The sequence below is a fragment of the Bos grunniens genome, chromosome 20 (genome assembly GCF_055505025.1).
Source record: "Bos grunniens cultivar Pamir isolate PY7600 chromosome 20, Bosgru_T2T1.0, whole genome shotgun sequence".
Lineage (NCBI taxonomy): Eukaryota > Metazoa > Chordata > Mammalia > Artiodactyla > Bovidae > Bos > Bos grunniens.
Genome location: NC_141184.1, coordinates 66,531,703 through 66,546,657, shown reverse-complemented (window position 1 = coordinate 66,546,657; position 14,955 = coordinate 66,531,703). Strand labels below are relative to the sequence as shown.

General features: G+C 51.6%; 1 long non-coding RNA gene across 1 annotated transcript in view; it reads left to right on the top strand.

The window, feature by feature from the left end:
• LOC147350567 (uncharacterized) overlaps nt 1–14,455 on the top strand; it is a 62,995-nt gene extending 48,540 nt beyond the window's left edge. Inside the window, exons 3-4 of the long non-coding RNA XR_015148981.1 lie at nt 10,035–10,082; nt 12,857–14,455. This is a non-coding gene — a long non-coding RNA (uncharacterized LOC147350567). The remainder of the gene's footprint in view (nt 1–10,034; nt 10,083–12,856) is intronic.
• The last annotated feature ends 500 nt before the right edge of the window (nt 14,456–14,955 follow it).

Here is a 14,955-nt window from a genome sequence, read left to right as displayed (position 1 = left end):
GATTCCCGGGTGTCACCCCAGGCCAGTGGGATCAAACTTTCTTTGAGAAGGACTGAGAATCTGTCATTTTTAACTTCCTTAATATCCTTTAGCAAACTCACAAAAGTACACAAAGATTTATGCATAAGGGAATCTAAGTGCTAGGAAGACGTGCTGCTGCCTCGCTTGAGCACATAACTAGAATGTCCATAGATGGCCATCCATAAGGGGCCAGGTCCACTCAATGGAATACTACGCAGCCATAAAAGTTAGTTATAGCTTCACGTCCTGGCATATTGATGGATGCATCAGAGTGCACTGGCAACAAGAATGGGGAACGGTGTGTGGACTGGGCGCGCGTAGAGGAGTGTAGGAACAGCCGTGCCTGCACACATATGGTGACCTGCTAGAAGTACATAAGAAAGAGTGTCTGCTTCTGGGGAGGACACGCTGGGGGACTCTTTACTGAATACCCTCTTGTACAGCTGGAGCATCCCCGGTGTGTATGCAGAAGGAGACCGTTCTCACACTAATGTCTGAAATGCTCCCAGGTAATCTGATGAGCCCCCAGGCTTAGTAACCACTGGATTAGGTGATTCTTTGGCCTCCTGAGGACATTTCAGCTCTAAAACTCAGGGCCTGGGATTTGTGGTTAATACATGTGACAGAGATGAATGAACGGTAGGGTGGCCCCGGAAGTGCAGTGTACCATCACTGCCCCTGGTGAGTCAGTCTGGAAAGGCCACAGTGATGGTACAGTCTCTGATGGGGCAGTGCATGCAGTTCATACATGCCAGCCCCCTGCCGGTACACACCAAGCACGGGCTGTGTTGGACCCCTGAACAGTGCTTGGCCTCTGCAGCTCTTCAGGGAGAGGAACAGGGATGGGACACACCAGTGGGCCAGAGCCTGGTACACAGTAGGCACTCAATAAGCATGTTGCCCAACTGAACAAATGAGCCGATGCCCTTTTTGCTGGAGCTGCTGCTAACACACTGGGTGACTCTGGACCTGTTCCTTCCCCTCTTCTAGCCTGTTTCCCCATCTCCGAGGAGGTGGGTCCCTTCTACCAGGTCTCATCTGAGCCAGCCTTCAGGGACCTGTGAGCAGCCCAGAGCAAGTTGTCCTTCTATTTCCCTGACTGTTAGTCTTCAAATTAAACAGATCTGTTTGGAGTGTTCGGCGTCGCCATGGTATTACCACTGCTCTTGTGCTCTCTCTCTCTCCCTCTCCCTATCTCCCCAAGCAGTTGAGTCCCTGCCTCCTCCCAGCACCCTCCAACGCCAGCCCAGGAGACATCACGGACCAGCTCTGCAGTCCCCAGAGAAAGATGCCTTCTGAAGTCACAGGATGGCTGTTGCTTCCTGGCAAGGCACTCATTTGGTTTTGTCCTTTGGGGAGGCAAACTGTAGCTAGGAGCTGTGGAATGAGAGCTCCCTAAGGAAGTGGGGACTCTCCCTAGGCTGCAGCTGTGGCTAGGGAGAGTGTGCCTGAAAGGTCAGACTCTCATTCCACCTGTATGACTCTCATACCAGTGTGACCCCTGACACACGCTGGGTGGGAAACAGGAACGTCCTCTAAATGGATCTGTGGACAGAGGACCCTGTGCAAGGCCAGAGCGCTGCAGACATAGGGCATTCCTTTGGGGCAGTAATTAATATTTAAAATTTGAGACTTAAATTTAGTCATGGTTGCTCTGTGAGGCAGAGGCTTTGGGGATGGAATTTTCTTTTCCAGCTTTAATGAGATATGTGGTGGCTCAGTGGTAAAGAATCTGCCTGCTTATGCAGGAGACACACACTTCGATCCCTGCGTTGGGAAGATCCCCTGGAGAAGGAAATGGCAACCCACTCCGGTAATCTTGCCTGGGAAATCCCATGGACAGAGGGGCCTGGAGGACTCCAGTCCATGGGATCACAAAGAGTCAGACTTAGCAGTAAGTAGCACCAACAACTGACATAACATTGTGTGAGCTTAAGATGTACAATGTGATAATTTCATACATTAGTATATTGCAAAGTGTTGGCCCTGACACGGCTTATGAACACATCCTTCACCTCACATAATTACCATATTGTTGTTGTTATGGTGAGAACAGTTACGATTTACTCTCATATCACCTTTCAAGTGTACAGTGCAGAGTTGTTATCTATAGTCTCCATGTTGTGCATTAGATCCCCGGGACTTACTCATCTTATAACTGAAAGGTGTGCGCCCTTTGACCAGCACCTCCCCGTTCCCCACCCCCAGCCCCTGGCAGCCATCCGTCTACTCTATTTCTATATGTTCTGCGTTTTCAGATGCCGTGGTCAAGTGAGATCCTGCAGTATTTGTCTTTCTCTGTCTGAATAATCAGGGGTGGAAGTTCTTAAAGACACTGCTGCAGTGGGAGGGAAGGGCCAGAATTTCCTCAAGTAACCAGATTCTGGCAAAAGTTAGTAGATAATAATATATTATTATTATAGAAGTGATAACTATAATAAAATGTGTGTGCCTGATGTGTTCTGAGCTAAGCAGTAACATCCCCATTTCACTGATGAGAAAACAGAGGCCCAGAGGGATCCAGTATTTGACTGTGGCAGTTTGGACTATGCTGTTCAGAAGGCCCTTCGCTGCATGGCTGTGAGCATGAGCTGGTGGAAGGAGGTACGTGTGTGAGAATCCGGAAGTGGAGGTGGGCAGGGACCACACTCGCCGTAGACCTCGTTGCGGGTGGGGGGAGGCAGTGAGATGCAGAGGGGCCAGAGGCTCCTGGGGGCTTCTGCTCTGTTTGGTTCTGTGTCCAGCTCTCCTCTCCCAGATGCACGGAGGCAGCAGCTCCCATATTTCTCCCCCACTAACCACCACCCACCCCCACCACCCCCACCAGTCCCACTCGACTTCCTGGATCCTGGCTGGTGAGCCACCTGACTCACCCACTCCCTGTCCCAGCCTTCCTTCTCCCGCACGGTGTAAGGTCAAACTCCAGTGATAAAGCCCTTGTCCCATGCCCCTAGTGGCCTTTCCCCACTTGAATCCTGACTGATCCTTTGAGGAAGGCATGGTGACTAAGAGGTGGAGGAAACCTCAATCTAAACCCAGCTCCGTCCGACTGGGAAGCCTCTATTCTGTCCAGGATGTCCTCTAGGATTCCCATCGGTAGGGAGCTACTGGTCAGCCTGGTGCCCAGCGCTGTGGGTTAGACCATGGATGACACTGAAGACAGAGAAGCCAGGCTTGCTCTCCAGGAGCTTTTGTCTGTTTAGGGAGAGCAAGTGAAGATTCCTGACACTTTGAGGATGTACATAGACCAGGGTCTTTCCTAGCTGATATCATGTCGATTACAGAGTTTAATTCCACCAGCTTATGTGTAGGGTGTAAAGCAGTGCCCTGGAGGGGCTGCAAAGGTGAGCCAGCCACAGGCCCTGGCAGAGTGAGATGTGCAATTACGGAGACGCACAGCTGAAGAGCCAGTGACACTGGCTGTGTGTGCTTGGCTGGCCTCCAGACCCTCTTCTTCTAGAAACTTCTTCCTTTGGGAAAGTGTGTCCTCTAATCTCACCGCGTGTGACGTGGGCAGGGCTGACCCTTCTCTCCGGCCACAGTGTGGGGTCCAGCCTGCTGATGGTCAGTGGAGGGACTTTGGCTGGAGCAATAGGAAAGAGAGCTCTTGCCATGGGCTCGCCACACCGGCAAGTGAGCCCTGGGTCTTCCAGGGGCTGCTGCCTGGAGAGGGGCTGCCCAAAGGTGGGCGGGGAGGCAGAACGAGAGGTAAAAAGAGGCCGCTTCCAGGCGGCCTTACACCAGCCCTGGGTCTGCTCTGGCCCTGCCATGCACAGATGTGTGAGCCGCTCCTTCCAGTTGCACTTTGTTGTGGAAACCACCAGGACTCAGGAGAGAGTGGTCACACTGGGCCTCAGAAGGGCCTCCTGGGGGGATTGGCCTGGATCCTTGGGAATGAGGTCAGGGAGGGACAGATGAAGGCAGAGAGAAGGGAAGGTGCTCGGGGAGCGGTTAACTAGGGCAGGGAAGGGGCCCCTCGTCCTGTGAACGGCGTGCACTGGCTCCAGGCTCTGTGGGATAGGGTAGGGTGATGTATGGAGGGCCCAGGGACAGGCTGGAGTGGCCTTGAATCAAGCTGAGGCCTTGCAGAGTTCTGGGGGCTTTGACATTGGGGTGCAGTGGGTGTCATGCCTGGTGTTGCTGAAGACACTCCCTGTTCAGGAGGATGGGTTTATCGGCATGAATGAGTGGTGATGTCGTTCAGAATGTGAGGTGTGCTCCGTGGCATCTGCACTGGGGAGAGGCTGGATGACTCACCCTACACCTGGCTGCCTCGGGCTCCAGAACATCGCTGGGTCTGAAGCTCCCCCACTGCTTAGGAGAGGATGGGGTGACCCCAGTGAATGGGGACCAGCGGGAGGCTTCCCCAAGTTCCATAGCGGGAGGCGCCCAACCCCGTCAGGCCCAGGCCTCAGTAACGCCCCCCTCGCCCCCCTCCTCCATGTCCCCCGCCGCACACTGATCACCCAGTTGGAGGATTATTCGGTGACTGTCTGTCTCAGATGCTGATGAGGAGGCTGCCGAGGCCAGAGAGCTGAGAGAACAGAATGAGTCCTCATAGAGTAGGGGCCTGATGGGCAGCAGAGCTCACGACCCTCTGGGGGTGGCAGGACCCACTCTGGGCAATGAATGCCCGGAGGGAATGGAATCCTCATTTTCCTAAGAGAAGCTAGAATTCTAGACTTTGATGTGAAATTGCCTGGTTTTTAAACGTTGGAAGCCATTTTCTTTTTTTAAAATTTATTTTATTGGAGGATAATTGCTTTATAATACTGGTTGGTTCTGCCATGTATCAGCATCAGTCAGCCATTGGTACACATATGTCCCCTCCCTCTTGAACCTCCCACCTCCAACCCCATCCCACCCCTCGAGGTTGTCACCCAGCACCAGCTTTGAGCCCCTTTGTCAAACGGTAAATTCCTGCATCAAACAGCAAATTCCTGCTGGCCATCTGAGTTTACCTGATAGTGGATATGATTCAGTGCTGCTCTCTCAGTCGGTCCCACCCTCTCCTTCCCCTGCTGCGTCCACAGTATCTTCTCTGTGTCTGCGTCTCCACTGATGCCCTGCAAAGCCACTTTCTTTTAGGAATAAGCCAGACACACCCAGGGCCCGAGTCCTGTCAGCCCCTTGCCTGTTCACCCTGAACCAGCTCTCAGTCCCACAGGGACAGGAGCGGGTCGGCTATAGCCCCGGGGCCCTGCTCCTGGAAGGGAGGCTGTGCTGCCTGCTGTGTGAACTCAGGAGCGGAGTTTTTCATGGTGTTTCTGGCTGGACCACGGTCGTGGATCCAGAGGACCCTCCTCTCTTGGATACACTGATGCAACCTCCTGGGCTCTCTGGCTGGCCTGCTGGCCTGGAGGCATCGCGAATGAGCACATCGACCACTTTACCTCTCCGGCAGCGGCAGAACCTTTATTAGCGTATCCAGCCCATCAAGAAGACGTTCCCCCCACCATCTTCCCCAGCTATGTGGCTGGGATTTCTGGAGCCCGAGGAAGGTGCTGGCTATGTGCCGACTTCCAGGGCCCTGCTGCGGCTTGGGCGTCTTTGGGCAGCCATGTGTGGGAGGGGACCGAGATGCCGCCTGGCTGTGGGCGGCAGGTGTCAGCACCCCGTCTTCTGGACACCTGCCCGGGGCCAGCTTGTTTCCTCAGCTGTCCACCTTCGTTGGTGGAGTGAGGGGCCCTGCAGTGAGCCCAAAGCCAGCTGGCCATTTTCCAAAGTCTTCCTGCGCCAGGGGAGGAGAAAGTCACTGCAGCCCTTCCATCCCAGAAAGACCCCTCATCTTGTCCTGGAGTCACTGGGTCTGATACCTGAGACCCTCTGGGGATGTGTCCCTCCCCGGCTTTTCCCCTGCAGGCCCTATCTCTGCCACACATCCTGGGCTTTAGCATCTTCCTGTCCACGCAAAAAAAATTTACAGCAGGCTTGCTGGGTGCAAGACCCACCCATTAGACTGAGTCATCACAGACGTGTGTGTAGAAGTGTCAGCTCTGCTGAGCATCAGGGAGGAGAAGAACATCATATCCTGAGGCCTGAAACAGGGATCTGATCTCGTCGGGGCTGGGAGGCCTTGTCAGGGAGGAGCGTTTGAGCAGCACCCCGGAGGGTAGTTTTTAGCAGGGATTCTGGTGTGCAGAGGTGAAGGCTGTCGTGGCTGCTCCAGGGGTGCGGGCTGGGGGTGTGGGACACCATCAGGAGACGGCGGCAGCAGAGGGAGGAGCTGGGGGGTGCTGCTGGGGGCGGAGTGGTGGGCAGATTTGGGCTATATTTAGGATTTGCTGACAGCTTGGACCTGTGAGTGGGCAGGTGCCAGGGCGCCTGCCGCCTGTGTTTGTGGCTCGTGCCCTTGGGAGGCTGGTTGTACCTCTGCTAAGATGGGGGATCTTGGAGAAGAAGCAGGCTGTGGGGTGGGGTGGGGGTGGAGAGGAGTGGGAGGGGGTCTGAGGCAGCCATCTGTCGACGTCATCCCTTTTCCTCAAAAGTGCTCCACTTCTCACACCTGCAGAATTTTCCAGCTGCCTGGAACACTGGTTCTTTCTGCCCTCTGGGTCAAATGCCTGTTGAGGTTGCAGGGCCCAGGTAGGATGCCCCTTCCTCCAGGCTGCTCAGCTGCATCCCTGGTGGGAGCTCAGCATCTCTCTTTGCTCATAGCGAGTCCCACCTGACCCAAAGGAACATTTCAACTGGGGAGGAAGGAGGTGGGGAAGCTGGCAGCAGGCTGAGGGTCACCGTGGCTTCTGAGAGCAAGAGTGCAGGGTGTGTGTGTGTGTGAAGAGAGAGAAAGAGAGAGTCTATGAGTGTGCATTTGCAAGAGCATGAATGTGTGTGTGTGGGTACTTGCCTGAGGGAGGAGGGGGAGGCTGGCCTTGCCTGGCCCTGCCATTCCCAGGAGGGCTGTGTGCTCAGGGTCATGGCGTTGGAGACAGGTCCGCCTTGTTTTGTGTCTGGTTCTTTTCCACATCATAAGCTCTGTGCCCTTAGGCAAGCACTATTACCTATCTGAGCCTAAGGGGACTTCATGGCATCTGCCCCACAGGGCTGGTGTGAGATGTGAGTAAGAGATACTTGTAAGAACACTTAGGCAGGACGTGAAAGCACTCAGACCTAGTGGCCCTTCACCCTGGCCTCCCCTGCCCTGGGCACACTGCCCTGGCCTACCACCTGGGTCCTGTCTCCCGGTCATGCCTGTGCTCAGACTGTGTGCCCATGTGCTTCTGCGGCAGTCAGCAAAGTGACAGTCCTGTGTTTATTTATGCTGATGTGGTTGAAATGATCTTCTCCATAAGCTCTAAGAGGGCTGGAGGGGGTCTTGCTTTGCTCACTGTTGTCTCCCTGGCACCTAGCGGGAGTTGCACACAGTGTGACAAGCATTCATCGGATCCGTGAATGAATGTAGAATGGCAGTCTCTTCCCTCCTTTTCGCCTTCCCTCCTTCCTTCTTGTTTCTTTGACAGCCCATCCCCACTAGCAGAGCCAGCCTTCGCACTGGACCTGGGACAGGCCTCACTGCCCTCGCAGGGTGGGGTGAAGCTGGGAGCCGGAAGGCAAGTGAAATGGCCAAGACAGCTCTGAGGCTCCCCTGAGACTGTGGTAAGGCCAGTGTCAGGCAAAGAGCTGGTGCTTCATTATTGAACTGATGGTTGCTGTCACCGTTCACACCTCTGTGCATACTTGAGAAATTACACTTGCCTTTTTTTTTTCAATCCTAAGGTTCATTATAATTTTGATTACTTTTAAGATCTCCATTCCTGTTTTAAGCATCCTTAATTAAAGCCATTAATTTATATTCAGCCATAATGGCAGAGTTTTCTAATTTGTTAATTATTGTTGAACTTTAACCTGCTAGATCTTACCAGAAGGTAGCTTTTGGCCTGGGGAACTCTTAAAATTGTTAATGAATATGTTCCTGGTTGTGCGTCCCACCAAATAAAACAAATGCAATAAAGCATTTGCCATCTGAAAGATTGCTGTTCATCCTCCTGAAATAAAACCTCTTCTTTCCCGTTATCTTTGGGAGCTGAGGCTCAAGATATTTACATGGAAGACGAGGAGCAGCCAGCAGTTTGATGTTTTCCTTTTTTTTTTTTTTACCTTCAGGAAATTGCTCTCTTATGCAAGAGAACTGCAAGTTCACCCACAGCAGAGCAGTCATATGATAAATCTGTTTGCAGGAGAGGGAGGCTCATATCCCCTTTGAGAAGCTGCATTTGTTTGCGGGAAGCACGGAGGGAGAGCATTTTTCTGGGGGACAGCGAAGGGATTAAGGCATCATGACAAGCACATGGCTTAGAAATGAGCCCAATTAAAAAAACATGAACCTGTCTGACCCTCATAGGAAAATCCAGAGCTGTCACTGTTCACGCCTTGATTTGAGAAACCAGCACAATTACCTTGGAGATCATTAAGATTCTGGGGGAATGAGTTTTCTGGTTTTGCCTGTGATTTCCATTTTCTCATTACTGACAGAAGCCGCATTTATGGATCTTTCTCTTTTAAACAGGAGCTTCTCAGACTATTAACAATTGGCTTCCCCCAAAGGTATCATGTCAAAGCTTAAATGGGTTCATCTCGGCTGGTTCCGTGAGAACTGTTTCCCTCCCCCTGCCCCTCTCCCTCCTACTTAAAACAGTTTTTTTTTTTTTTTGCCTTTGGAGAGGGATTCACAGCCATGGGCAGGCAATTAGATTTCAAAGCTGGAGAACTCCGTTGCACTTTGCCAGGAACTGCTGAAGCAAGCAAGACAGCCCATGGGCTTTGAATGGCTGGCCCGGAAGCAGGCCCTCCCAATGCAGCTCTCCCAGGATGGGCTAGAAGAGTGTGTGTTTGTCTTTGTTCTGCAAAGGGAAATCTAATTTCATCCCTGGAGCCCTATCTGCGTGGTAATTCCGTAGCTAGGCGATACTGGCACATTCAAAAGGCTGGGAGATGGCTGAGTTTGTGAGAGGCTGAGAGCTGGCGGGGTCTGAGAGGGGGACAGCTTCCAGCGATCAGGGCAGCCTTTGGGACTGATTCTCAGCCTTTATCTGTGACTCGCTTCCTTGGAGGGCTGCTATCTCTCTGAAGACTGAAGGCACCTTTGTGTCCTCATCGCAGCCTTCTCTCTTGCTGCCCACTGAGTCACACGGCTTGGGAATGAGATCTGATTTCCAAAGCTGCTGAGAACAAAATACCAGCACTTGTTCCAGAAGCAGGCTGGTGCCATGGCTAGAACTCTGAACTAGGAGCTGCCTGGAGACTGACCCAAAATTGTGGGTTGTGTTTGTGACCCCAGACAACGCTGCTTCTCTCATGGCGCTCATTTGCTCACGGGGGAAGGAGAATACATAACTGAATAACCAGAAACATATTGCTGGTGATGAGTGCTGGGATTAAAGAGAAACTGAGTGATGTGAAAGAGCAAGCCGGGAAGGCTCCATGGTGGAGGTGACATTCAAGGGGAGACTTGATGAGAAGGAGCCAGCCATACAGAGATCTGAGGGCACAGCATCCTAAGGCAGTAGGTGCAGCACCTCTGAGCAGAAAGTGATCTTGGCATATCTGTGAGGCAGCATCTGCAGCTGGAGCCTGGCAGTCAATCGGGAGAAGGCCTGAAATGTAGGCATAATCTAGGAAGGAGTTTGGGGGAGATGTTGTGTGGTGGTAGTTTTGGAGGCAGGGAAGAGACAGACGACTTGATTTGTGTTTTAAGAAGATCACTGTTTTCTGGATGGAGAATGGATTGGAGGGGCACAAGGCAGGAAGCAGGGCTGCCAATCAGAAAGCTACTGCAGCGCCCCAGGTGGGAGAATAAAACCATTTTATCCTCCAATGACAGAAGGCACCTTCCACAAAACGAATGGGGTTATATTTCTAGGGTTTTGCTTGTTTCGGACATTGAGAACCTCACTCGAAAGTAGGCAGCTGGGTGGAGGTTATGAATGCTTCCTGAAGTATGTTTTACTAACCAGGCCCCAGAAACTCGTTTGTGTGCAAGGATCTGATTTTTGTTTTTTGTTTTTTTTTTTTAGCACCAGCAGCTCTGCAATAATGAAGCAGTGTGGATGGGCTTGAGCACGGTGGGTACTCAGAGCAAACCCCAGGGGAGAGGAGCAAAGGCCACAGTCTGTGTTGTATAGCAACGAGAGAACAGAATCGCATCAGCCATGCCCGATTTTCAGGAATGCGCTCCAGACCACGGGTCTGATGCTTAGCTGCCTATAGAAATCAGCACACATAGGGATGAGTTTAACATATGCTGTATACTTATTTCCCACACGTTGCATAGGCTTCTGATGTGGATATCAGCTACACTGTACAAAGGAAAGCGAATCGTGTCCATTTTAGTATGTGATGTTGTACACCATTCAAATTTCTTAAATCCTTTGTGATTTCTGACTTTACACAAGCTGGGAGAATATCATTAGTGTCAAAAATCAGAAAAATTTCTTTGGAAGGCTTTTGACTGTCATTCTCCCAATTGCTGTATGACTTGGAGCAAACTAGCTGCCTCTCAGGGCCTTAGTTTGTTCTTTTGTGAGGTGGTGCCTCCTTCTCAGGCTGCTGTGTGCGCTAAGTCAGATCTTGACCACACAGAATTCTTGGATAGTGTTTGGGCCCTGGTGTGTTCTGGAAACGTGTCAGCTGCTCCTGATGAGATAGCTTTTCTTCATATGAGTAGGGCTGCATTGGATGTAAAATGCCACAGTTGTAAATAGACAAGGGATAAAAGTGTGACTCTGCAAATCAAACTGCTAGCAAGTCAAGGACTACATGTCAACAACAATGATGATAATAACTATACAGTGAATGGAGCTAGTGCTACTATTAAAAGGTATATTTTCAAAGTCCCGGCAGGAAATAGAACTTCATTCAGATGATTCCATTGAATAGACACTGATGAAGCCACCACTCACATAGGAATGGAAACTTAAGGGAACCAAAGAATTGAAATAAATTCAGAAACTATGGTGCTAGATTTCAAGTTAGGGTCACAAATTCTTCCCACTCCAGTATCCAGGCCCCTCTGCAAAGAGACTTTGGAGTTGCTCCTATGAAAAGATGAATCCATTTTCCCATTCCTTGAATCTGGCCTAGTCTTGGCACTTGCTTTGGTCAATAGAATGTGCCAGCAGTGGTACTGTGAAAGGTCCAAAGCAAGGCTTCCGGAGCCTTGCAACTTCTGCTTTCACCTTCTTGGAAGATGACCTGAGACTTCCCTGTCCAGAAGCCTGATTTAGCCTAATGGTTGATGCGAAGCCACATAGGGGAGAACCAAGGCGCCCAGCCAGTAGCCAGTCAAACTGTCAGATGATGGCAGCTCCACGAGTGATCCCTGACCAGCAGAATAACTGCCCAGATGAGTCCAGCCCAGACTGCAGAATCATCTGCAAATAAGTAATGATTGATTTGAATCCCTACATTTGGGATGATTTGTTGCACACCAATAGATAACTGATACGTCTCATAATAGCGAAAGCTGTTACCAGCCCCAGGTCTGAAGGGTCACACAGCTGCTAGAGACCTGCGCTTTAGGAAGATGGCAGTGGGGAAGAAATGCCCCAGCCTCTCTCCCTTCCTCACTTTCTTTCTCTTTGGTGCCTCCTATTCGGCAAACTCAACCAGACACCAGAGGTTGGGAAAGACTGGGTGGTACCGTCCCAAGGGGGCAAGCTTCCAGGGCTGGGAACCACTTGGGGGGTGGGAGGAGGGCACAAAAGGAAGACAGCCAACTGAGAGGAACGAGTGTGAGGCCTCACACGTACTCCGCCTGAGCCCCCAGCCCCTGTGGTTCTGCAGAGCCCTCCATCCTCAGAAAACCCCAAACGCACACACAGCCAGCCCTTCTAACATCGCTTGATTTCCTGAAGAGGAGAGGACAATTTGAGACTGTGCGGTCACTGTTTGTCCTGAGCTTTCAGTGGGTGATTTTCTTCATCGTCTGTGCCATGCTTACCACCACCCAGATGCTCCCCGTTCCCCGTGAAACCTGAAGAGGGAGAACACGGGGACTTCACTCCCTCCATCCTCACCTCGCAGCACGTTTCCCGCAGGGGAGCCCCTCAGCCACCCTCCAGACTTTGACGAGCTCCCCAGTCCCCGCTGACGGGTTGCTGGCAAGCAGTGCGCTCACAGTTCTGCAGGGCTGTGCACTCCTGCTGCAGACTCCCACTGGCAGCACTCCCCAGTCATGAGGTCGGTGACCTGGACCCCGAAATTCTACTCTCAGGCTTAGAAGGAGCCAGGGGGCTTTCTTCTAATCCCCGGCCTTGCAGCAGGAAAAACGAAACCGTATTTTCAACACTACCCTTTCATAAGCAGCTAGGAGAGGCTTTGTGAATTGGTGATCATTTCACCTTAATTCTGAAAATGTGGAAAAATGTGATCTTCCTGCTGTTTTACCCTGACATGACATCAACAGACTAGAGAGTGGTCTCGCTTTAGAGAGTAGCAGGGCAGGGTTTCTGGGAGGCACGGGTTTTATCCTGACCCACGCAGGGCTAGAGGAAAAAGCCCAGAGAAAAATTGCAGCAGGTTGACTGATAGGGGAGAAAGGAGAGCTTGCAGAAAACCTGGATAATGAATGCAGACAATACAGGCAAAGTAACTCTTTAGCGTCTCACAAAAGAACCCAAAGGAGGAGCCAGCTGATGTTGGGATGGTGGAAACGGGCTGCCTGAAAACGATGGCATGCTAGCCAACTCTAGCGGAGGTGGACCCTGGCTCCCCAAAGCAGAGCCGGAGAAGTTCATCTCGGGTGTTAACCCCCAGGGTGGAAAAGCAATAGAAGGAGTGTGAAAGGGAGTTGCTTCCCTGGGAGACAGACCTAACAGCCTTTCATTCTTGGCCTCAGGGCGCTGGGGTCCTGGTTCAGTGGTGACTTCTTCAGGAGGCCCAGCGTGGGGAGGCTGCCCGGCTGTGTACCCGTCCCACAGCCATAAACAGAGCCCACTGTTTCCTATCCTTTTCTGCTGCGGAATCCAGGCCCATCCATCCTGCTAAGTGACGGGCTGTGGTCAGCATCCCACGCTTCCTATCTCTGGCGGGAGCATAATGATGTGCCTCCAGACCTTGGGACCCGAGAGAGACGAGGCTTTCTTCCTGCTGGAGATAGAGAAAGGGCGGGCCAGGGTTTCAAACACCTACCCTTCCTGCAGTTGAATAGACTGGATGTGGAAAAGTGAGAGGCAGCCTGGAAGACTCTGCAGCCTGGCTGGGAGGAGCAATCCGTCAGGGACCTGACATTTGCCTGCTGACCTCTTATCGGAGTTGCTAAGTCATTGAGGCCTTTGTGCTGCAGGGTTGGGAAGGAAGGGATCACCTCGCCGGCTCCCAGCCTGGCGCCCGCCATTAGCATTTCCCTGACATCTGACTGATATCTTCATTTCACTTTGGTAAACAGGCCACCTCAAGGCCAAGGTGACAGTGACCTCTGGCGCTGCAGGCAGCACAAGATTCTCCCTGGAGACCCCGCTAAAGCACTTTCACGTGGGCCAGGGCTCTTATTTCCCATCCCCACCACACTGAGGAGTGCTGACAAAAATAAATAAATAAAAAGCCCTCCTGCAGAATACGCAGCGGGGTGTGCTGTTCGGAGAAAGAGATGGGAGGAAGGGCGCCAGGGAGGGATGGATGAGGCTGGGGGTGGGGGTGGTTGGATTTAGAAGGTATCCTTTGCCTCTCTGCCTCTAAGAACAATGCGGCTGCCCAAGAAACACAGCCAGAGGCTATTAATAGGCTGGGGCACGAGACTGGCCAAGCTGCTGCATTTCTGACGTTTGGGAAGGATCTCCAGTGCCTAGTTGCTCGCAGGCTCTGATTTTGCAAAGACAATTAAATATAGATCCTTTGGGGAGAGGGGTGGGCGGAGTGTAAGCTGCCGCTTCAGTGCAATTTTAATTCTGAATGTTTCCACGGATCTAGTCGCACGCCTGGCAAGTGCTTTTGAACGTGCCCAGTGTGCCAAGTGCAGGGTACACCCAGAAGAGATGCGCCCTGCCCCCAAAGAAACCCATGGTCCAGGGGATTGCAACCCCTTCTTCCTGCAGGGCCAGGAAGGCGACATAAATAAAGTGAAGCGGACGTGCATGAGACAGTAGGGCCTGGTGGGGTCTGTGCGAAAAGTCCTGCGTCTTCTGCACAGGAATTAGGGAGCTACTCAGCCCCAGTCGACTGGTCTTACACAAGAATGACTGCCCAGTGTGGCTGTGCTTTTGTGATTTTTAAGGAGAAAATGCACTTAAGGGTGTTTTAACCTTAGGCAAGTTGCAGTTTCTCTGCCTCATTTTCCCTCTCTTTACAATGAGGATAAACTGACTCTGTCTCAGTTCTTCTCAGCATTGTAGATGTTCAAAGAATTATTCAATATTTGTTGAATGAACAAGGTGCCCATTACTATTGGTCCACATGTAATTATTGTATAATAAAAATCAACTTAAAAAAAAGAAAGAAATTTTGTATGATTTTTTTTTCTGTTTTTTTTTTTTTTTTTAAATGGAAAGAAATACTATGGGCCAAACAATGTCTGTTGGTCTGTGGCCCAGGGGAGATCTTATAATAATATATGATAAGGGCTGAAATAGAAGGAATCTCAGAAGCTTATGAGAGCCTGTGTTGGGGTAGTGGTGGGGAGTGGGGAGGGCATTTACCTAGTCAGGGTAGGGGTGGGAGTGTCTTCCCAGTGAAGATGAACTGAGTCTTGAATAATGGTAAAGTGAGCCTAAATCATGACAGAAAGGTTGAGAGACCCATTCCAGGCAAAGGAGGAGAAATTTCACTGGCTACATTGCACGTGCCTGCCCAGCCAAAGAATGCATTTGTCAGCCTTCATTGCAGCCGCAGTGGCCGTCGGACTCCTGGTGTCTGTCTCGAGCTCTGAAAGGGAGAGCCTTCAGCCTCACCCTCCCAACTGGCTGATAGGTGTGGTTGCAAGAGCTCAGATGGTGGAGGGCT